Here is a 7,373-nt window from a genome sequence, read left to right as displayed (position 1 = left end):
GCATTGCTGCGTTCGGAAGATGCTCACGAATTTCAGAGATAAAGAACGAATTTTCTTACTTGTTGTATATTTTGTCGTCTTTTATGTTATACTTTTACGTATTGCGCAATATCTGAATCATAAAAAATCGAAGAAAATAACAAAACAGTGACGCAGTGAACGAACGCAGCAATGCCGCAAGCGTGCCGCACGTCAAGTGAGAGGGGGCCTTTAGGCTCCATCGCAGACTTCGAGCAGGGCAGGCTTTTATATTATGGGAGTGGAGGCGCTGATTCGCGATTTTCAACGTTGCATCGATTTACTTAGGTTGCGTCGAGGCTGGGCAAAACTCCCCGTTTGAGGCTCGACAGAAGTGAACCTAGCCAAAGTTTGAAAATCTCAAAGTATCCCCCCCCCCCTCACACATCTTCAGAAAAGACGCTTGAGCCGCATGTTAACGTTCCATGTTTAGGAACTTTATTCGAACTGACACACAACAAACATGTTTCGCCGTGTGGCTTCCTCAGTGTTATGGGCTCGAATGAGCATAGTACAGCGTGTCCTTGCTTATATGATTTGTCGCTTCCGTTCTTGTTACAACGTTTTTAATTTGGTGTCTATTTTTTAAACCTAGATAACTTGTTTTTTAACCATCCTCTTTTTTCGCCCTCTTTCATTTGAGGGTGCAGAGGATCTCATCCTACAATATTCTATAGATTAAATTAAATCTCGACTTGCAATGTATTCGTTGTAAGATACATGCGCCACTCACTTGCGTTCATATCTACTTTCTTGAAGAGACTACTAATTCTATCACCATGAGTTGAAAGTTTTTATAAATACTCCTTTTTTGTGGCATACAACAGGTGTCACTAACCCGCAGGCCCAGCTGAAGAATTTCGGTAGACAGTGAAAGGCCTAGGGTAACACGCACAAATGCTAATACACGCACGTACAAAACAGGTAATATTCTGAGAAAGACATAATTGGTCTCCCAAGCTCTTGAATTTTCAATGTTAGGTCACGTGCGTGTCTGAAAGACACATTTTATCCTACAGCACCAGTGCAGGGACGTCACTTCCACTTCACAGAGAGGCGTCCACACCGCATGAAAGACTTGCAGCCGAATTTCTGAAGGTGTCCAACCAACTGGGGGCCACCAACCTTGGGCGCAAAGCTAGGTCTCTTTTGATAATTCTCGTGCCAGTTTAAGGACAAGACACTCCTTTTGAAACATTCCAGACTACCAAGTAGTCACTGTTTTTTTTTTTTTTTTCATTTAGAACGTAGAATCAACGTTTAACTGAGACTGAACACTGAGACCCAGTAGAGATGAAATTCTTCATCCGACTCCTTGCTTTTCTTATCATTTCTTTGTATGAAGCCACAAACATCAATTGCGAGTCATTGCCAAAAGACTGTATAGGTCTTAGTAACAGTTCAAAGTTGAGAGTTAGCTGTGACGACCGCGGGTTGACCAGCTTCCCTGATGCCATCCCACCTAATACTTTTTTCTTATATCTCGGCAATAACCAGATCCAAACTGTCTCAAATATCCCACTGCTAACAAGTCTGTTCACATTGAATCTTAGAAGGAATATCATCGAAAGCGTGACGTGGTCGTCACTATGTAACTTGCCGCGTGTGAACTCTATAATCTTCGGAAATAACAGGATAAAAAATGTCATATTAGAAAGCTGTATCAAACAGCTGACACAGCTACGTATGCTAGATCTTTCAAACAATAAGATTACAGCCTTGGCTGAAAATGCCATTGTTCTTCCTAGCGATAAAGCAAAAATTGACCTCAGTCAGAACCCTTTCCACTGTGACTGCAAATTGCTTTGGCTGATCAACAAGGTGAGATGTCCGCAACAAAACAGCACCAGAGGGTGTGACATGGGCTCTTTCCTTTACAGCGTTTCCAACTTCAATGACCATAAATGTGCTTCACCCCAACAATTTCGTAAGTTACCACTCTTTCAGGTTTCTATTCCTTCGTTAGGGTGTGTAGCAACTACCGTACTACATACAACTGCGCCGAATATATCCACACACCAGTCAATTATAGGGCATAGTGATGAGAATATCACCCAACCAATATCAGGAACAAACCAACAAAGCACTTACATAGCCGTGACCCAACACATTACCCAAGGAATCGTCATTGCTACACAAAAGGAAGCTCACGACACGTCTAAAGAAGATGGCGTATCCACTGTTCACTTTCGAACTGACAGCACCACAGAGATAGGAAGTGCACCGGTCAGCACTGCGATAAAGAAGGGGGATGGACCAGCGATCGGAACAGTTCATGTCATCATCATGATATCAGCCGGCCTTCTCGGCTTAGTCTTCACCACCTGTCTTACCGTAAAGCTAGTCAAACACCGGCGGTTGCAGAACTCGAATAAGAGGAGGATGACACGCGTCCTTCAGCATCAGAACACCGTGCCGTTTAGTAGCCCTGCTCACATATACGACAGCACCAGCGGCGTCCAAACTAGTAGTACTGGACCCACACAAGCCATAGAACTGTCGCAGTTGGTCCCACCGATACAAAACTTATTCTATCACGCCCGTAATAATCCATCTCCACTGCCAACCGCCGAGACACGCTTCAAAACTCCGCTCCCACCGATACAAAACGTATTCTATCACGCACGTGATAATCCACCTTCACTGCCAAACGCCGAGACAGGCGCCCCAACTCCATTCCCACCGATACAAAATGTGTCCTATTACAGCAACAAATCAGCCGCTAAGCCAAAGAAGGCAAAGTCCAAAACTTCGGCAGCATAGAATCACACCACCTTAACCTTTACTTGTATCGACGTCTTGCCAAAATTACTTTACTTCCGTATCAGCCATGATGATTGTCCCTGGACCTGCACATGCACACACAAGTACTACCGTGTGATACGGGGCCTCCGTCTGTCATAATGGACTATGGTACGAGTAAAAGTACCCAAATTTACATCTGCCCTAAAGGAAGGGCTATGGCTAAATATTAATTTAAAATTTCTATTTGAGAATAGCATTCTCTGCCACATAAAGCACATCTGTAAACTGACTCAGTTATCTTGCTAATTGAGGATCCATTTGTCCTCTGTATTGCTAATCAGTCTAGCTTCTCTAGCTCGATCTAGCTACCAGGGCAGTACGTATTCAGTGTAACAAAAACACAATTTCGCCCTCTTTAACTAAATTTGGAGTCTACGTATACTGAGGATGTCATCCATAAAATTCTATAGATAAAATCTCGACATGTAACTTATTGTAAGACCCATGAGCTACTCATTTGCGTTCTTCTATCTATTTTTCGGAGAGAATACTACTTCTATCACTACAGAGCTGAAAGATAACGGTTTTTGTAAACATATTATGCGGCATACAAGTGATGCCACTAACCAGCAGTGCCAGTCGAAGACCATCCGTAGACAGTGAAAAGGTAACGCTAGCACACGCACGTACAAAACAGGTAATATTCTGAGAAAGACATAATTGGTCTCCCAAGCTCTTGAATTTTCAATGTTAGGTCACGTGTAACGGACGTCTGAAAGACTCATTTCATCCTACAGCACAAGTGCAGTTACGTCGCTTCACACTTCAAAAAGAGGCGCCCACACCGCATGAGAGACTTGCAGCCGAATTTCTAAAGGTGTCCAACCAACTCGGTCTAATAAGCTTGGGCGCAAAGCTAGGTCTCCTCTGATAATTCTTGCAAGATTAGGGACAAGGCACGTATACGTACTTTTTACTCCTTTTGAAACATTCAAGGCTATCAAGTAGTCACTGTTGTGTTGTTGTTGTTTTTTTCATTTAGAACGTAGAATCAACGTTTAACTGAGACTGAACACTGAGACCCAGTAGAGATGAAATTCTGCATCCGACTCCTTGCTTTTCTTATCATTACTTTGTATGAAGCCACAAACATCAATTGCGAGTCATTGCCAAAAGACTGTATAGGTCTTAGGAACAGTTCAAAGTTGAGAGTTAGCTGTGACGACCGCGGGTTGATCAGCTTCCCTGATGACATCCCACCTAATACTTTTTTCTTATATCTCGGCAATAACCAGATCCAAACTGTCTCAAATATCCCACTGCTATCAAGTCTGTTCACATTGAATCTTAGAAGGAATATCATCGAAAGCGTGACGTGGTCGTCACTATGTAACTTGCCGCGTGTGTATTCTATAATCTTCGTAAATAACAGGATAAAAAATGTCATATTAGAAAGCTGTATCAAACAGCTGACACAGCTACGTATGCTAGATCTTTCAAACAATAAGATTACAGCCTTGGCTGAAAATGCCATTGTTCTTCCTAGCGATAAAGCAAAAATTAAGCTCAGTCTGAACCCTTTCCACTGTGACTGCAAATTGCTTTGGCTGATCAACAAGGTGAGATGTCCGCAACAAAACAGCACCAGAGGGTGTGACATGGGCTCTTCCCTTTACAGCGTTTGCAACTTCAATGACCATAAATGTGCTTCACCCCAACAATTTCGTAAGTTACCACTCTTTCGGGTTTCTGTCCCTTCGTTAGGGTGTGTAGCAACTACCGTACTACATACAACTGCGCCAAATATATCCACACACCGGCCAATTATAGGGCATAGTGATGAGAATATCACCCAACCACTATCAGGAACAAACCAACAAAGCACTTACATAGCCGTGACCCAACACATTACCCAAGGAATCGTCCTTGCTACACAAAAGGAAGCTCACGACACGTCTAAAGAAGTTGGCGTATCCACTGTTCACTTTCAAACTGACAGCACCACAGAGATAGGAAGTGCATCAGTCAGCACTGCGATAAAGAAGAGGGATATCGATGGACCAGCTATCGGAACTGTCCACATCATCATCATGATATTAGCCGGCCTTCTCGTATTGGTCTTCGCCGTCTCTAAGGCGGTTGCAGAAGATCCGCAACTGGACCAGTGGCGTCCAAACTAGGACTGGATCCACACTTGTAAGCAGTCATATAGATCTGTCGCAAAATGATCCTATTTCGCATGTAACCCCTCTTCACTGCCAAACGCCAAGACACACTTCAAAACTCCGCTCCCACCGACACAAAACATCTTCTATCACGCATGTAACTTAGACCAGAGCAAGTAAATTTTACGGATGACATCCTTCTGGCACTCCAACATTTAGTGAGATAGCGCAGAAAAAAACAAGGCGGGCAACAAAAAAACAAGATCCCTAGATTTTCAGATTTTGAGATCATAAACCTTACAAAACAATAATCTAGGTGTCAAAACATGATATCACAAGGAACAGATTTTTTATTCCTGTATTCAACATCATTACCTGTCTTTGTAGTTGTGTATCCATCTCAAATGACTAGACGTCTAGAACGATTGTAGAAAGAGCTTGTTCTACCATCATGATCATTGGCAGCTACTGCACTTGGTATTCATGATCATATGGGACGGAACATCTTAGACTGTCAACTTTCAACTATCCTTGAGCTTGTCGTATACCAGCTCGGGTAGCAATTATACTGGATACTCATATGCAATTATAACTAAAACAAATGCAGAGAAGAGCTTGTCGTACCACCACAGGTAGCAACTATACTGGATATTCATGTGTGATTATATTTCAGCCATACATAGTATGGTGAAATATATTGTATTCGTAATGTTTCTTTCTTTCTTTCTTTCTCCTGTCAAATCTTCAAAGTGATTCATCTCCGCCGTTCCTGGACCGAATGACCTGAAATTTGGCACAAGGGTAGAGTGGGCCAATACCAAAATGTGTTTTTTTCATTATTTTCATATCTGCTCCTTAAATGATTTTATTAAGGTTTTATTGCAACTTTTGGACCAAAACTGTATAATTTGGCCCCCTGTACCATGGTATTACATCCAAATGACCTGAAATTTGGGACAGAGGTGCCCTAGATACTTATTCAAAGGATTCATGTATAATATTTGGTATAAATCACTTCAAAATGGCTCCTTAAGGAGGTTTTTGTGGGAGAGTTTTGGATATGTGAGATTGAGGTGCCGAGGTCAACGACCCCTAGGTCATTCTGGTGTGTCAGGGCCACAGGTGTGCCAGGTAGATCCAATTATCTACCTACCTACCTAGTCCATAGATATCCAGGTGGTTGGGGGACAAGGTAAATCCAATTAATGACCAGCCAATGAGCAAGCTCATTTTGCTGGAAGAGTCCATTGTTGGACAGGGGGTGTTTTTTAAAATTTACTTTTAGACTTTGGTGATAATGCCAATGTTTCTTTAGCGGAAGTGTTTTGCACTGAACCACTTGACATAAGACTACTACTGGGACAGTCCATTTTTGCACATAGGGGGGATTTAAAAAAAATTCAGTTTTGGACATGGGTGATGATTCCGAATTCCATTTGTTGAATGGAAGTTGACCCACACCTGAAGACTGCACATGAGGAGGATTCGGCAGCCAATCAGCAAGCCTGGTGTTATATGGAAGAGTCCATTCATGCACGGGGGACTTTTTTAAAATTCAGTTTTGGACTGGGTTGCTTATTATACAAAAGGCCATGTACTGTGAGTATTTCTGGACTATTGTGCAATCAGGGTGTGCTGGGAGATTCCATTCTTCGACGAAGGGGGTATTCTTTTAAATTCATTTTGTGGACTTTGGTGATTATGCCGATGTCCTATTTTAGCTGATGTATTTTTGGATCGCTCCAATTTACATAGGGGTATAACAGGAAGAGTCGATTCTTGCACAGAGGTTTTTTTCATATCTGGTTTTGGACGGCTGATGATTCAAAATTCCATTACTTAGCGGAAGTGTTTTTGGAGTCGTCTATTTTAACTTTCTTCATGGGGTGCGCTAGAAGAGTCCATTCTTGAAGGAGGTTTTGTAAGATTCATTTTTGCTCATAAATGTGTTTAGTAGTTGTAAGTCATTTTAAGCAGAAGTGTTCCATTTTTGCACATGGGTGATTTTGGAACAGTCTATTGTTACATGAGGAGGGAGATGGCTGAAATATGCTGTATTTGCTCTCAAGCAAATGTCGGCCTTTCTAGTGTTTCTTTCTTCTTTCTTTCTTTCTTTCTCCTGTCAAATCTTCAAATCGAATCAACTCCGTCGTTCCTGGACCGAATGACTTGAAATTTGGCACAAGGGTAGAGTGGGCCAATACCCTTAGGTGTTTTTTTCATTTTATTCATATCTGCTTCTAAAATGATTTTATTGAGGTTTTATTGCAATTTTTGGACCACAACTTTATATTTAGGCCCCCTGTACCATGGTATTACATCCAAATGACCTGAAATTTAGCACAGAGGTGCCCTAGGTACTTATTCAAAGGATCCATGCATAATATTTGGTATAAATCACTTCAAAATGGCTCATTATGGAGGTTTTTGTGGGAGAATTTTGGA

This window comes from Branchiostoma floridae, chromosome 9, assembly GCF_000003815.2.
Source record: "Branchiostoma floridae strain S238N-H82 chromosome 9, Bfl_VNyyK, whole genome shotgun sequence".
Lineage (NCBI taxonomy): Eukaryota > Metazoa > Chordata > Leptocardii > Amphioxiformes > Branchiostomatidae > Branchiostoma > Branchiostoma floridae.
This window is presented reverse-complemented; position numbering follows the sequence as displayed.